At 46.5% G+C, this 1,455-nt stretch overlaps 1 pseudogene across 1 annotated transcript; it reads right to left on the reverse strand.

Moving 5' to 3' along the window:
* Positions 1–258: 258 nt before the first annotated feature.
* On the reverse strand, positions 259–1,055 carry LOC309791982 (large ribosomal subunit protein eL8-like; annotated as a pseudogene). The gene has a single exon. The product of its transcript is annotated as a large ribosomal subunit protein eL8-like (transcript).
* Positions 1,056–1,455: the final 400 nt, after the last annotated feature.

A 1,455-nucleotide genomic window follows, 5' to 3' on the forward strand; every position in this document is an offset into this window, starting at 1 on the left:
TATAGTTTCTGTGTGTGTGCATATAATACATAGCTCATATATACTATTTTATTTTATTTGGCTGTGCCGCGTGGCTTGCAGGATCTTAGTTCCCTGACCAGGGGTTGAACCCAGGACCCCACAGTCAGAGCGCTGTGTCCTAACCACTGGACCTCTGGGGAATTCCCATTTGAGCTAATTTTTCTTTGTTTGTTTGGGTTTATTTTTGGCCAAAGAATTTTTATTACTTTTATGTACAGAAAACTCAATAGTGTACACTCATCTGGCCAGTTTGGTAGGCAGCTCTTTGGCCTTTGCCTTTTCCACCTTGGCAATGTGAGCCCCTGATTTTGGACCAAGGGTGTTGCTTCCCCAGTGACGGCAGATGTTGTCATATCATCATCGTAATCAGTCCTGATGGCTTCCACTAGCTTAGCCAGAGCCCCTTTGTCTTCTGAGTTGACTTGTGTGAAGGCAATGGTGGTGCAGGTCTTCCTGTGGACCACATGTCCCAGCCTGGCCATCCCCTTGATGATGCAGTAGGGATCCCCCATCTCACAGTACAGGGCAAGCAGGAAGACCACCAGCTCAATGGGATCCACGTCATGTACAATTACCACCAGCTGAGCCTTCTTTTTCTCCACCAAGGTGGGGACAATATTAACCCCTGCTTGAAGGACAGGTGGTCTCTTGGTGGGGACATCCCCTTTGCCCTCAGCTATCTTCTCAGCTCAGGCCAGCAACCTCTGCTTCTTCTCTTGCTTCATCTCTGGTCTGTACTTGTGGGCCAGCTTAAGCAGGTGAGTAGCTGTTTGGCGGTCCAAGGCCTGGGTGAATTGGTTAAAAGCAGGAGGCACTTTCAGCTGCTTATAGAGGATTTGCCACTGCAGCCGGATATAGCGGGGCCGTTTGATGAAGTGGGTGAGGTCCCTTTTGGGCTGGATGTCCTGTCCAATGCCAAAATTCTTGGGCCTTTTTTCAAACAGGGGATTGACCACCTTCTTGGCCTGCTGCTTCGTCACGGCAGCAGGGGCCGGGGCCACCTTCTTCCCCTGGGCCTTCTTTCCCTTTGGCATCTTGAACGGCTGGCAGAGAGAGCTTGAGCTGATTTTTGTATATGACGTAAAGTAAGGTCCAACTTCATTCTTTTGCATGTGGATATACAGTTTTCCCAGCACTGTTTGTTAAAAAGACTGTCTTTTCCTCATTGAATGGTCTTAGCACCTTTGTTAAAAAGCGTTTGACCGTATATTCAGGGTTTATTTCTAGGCTCTCTATTAGCTTCCAGTGGTCCATATGTCTGTCCTATGACAGTACCATATTGTTTTGATTACTACACCTTTGTAGTAAGTTTTGAAATTAAGAAGTATGAGTCTTCCGATTTTGTTCTTTTTCAAGGTTGCTTTGGCTATTCTCTTGAGATTCCATTTGAATTTTAGGATGGGTTTTTCTATTTCTGCAAAAAAAGCCATGGAG

Source organism: Mesoplodon mirus, assembly GCF_964341445.2.
Source record: "Mesoplodon mirus genome assembly, chromosome: 16".
Classification (NCBI taxonomy): Eukaryota; Metazoa; Chordata; class Mammalia; order Artiodactyla; family Ziphiidae; genus Mesoplodon; species Mesoplodon mirus.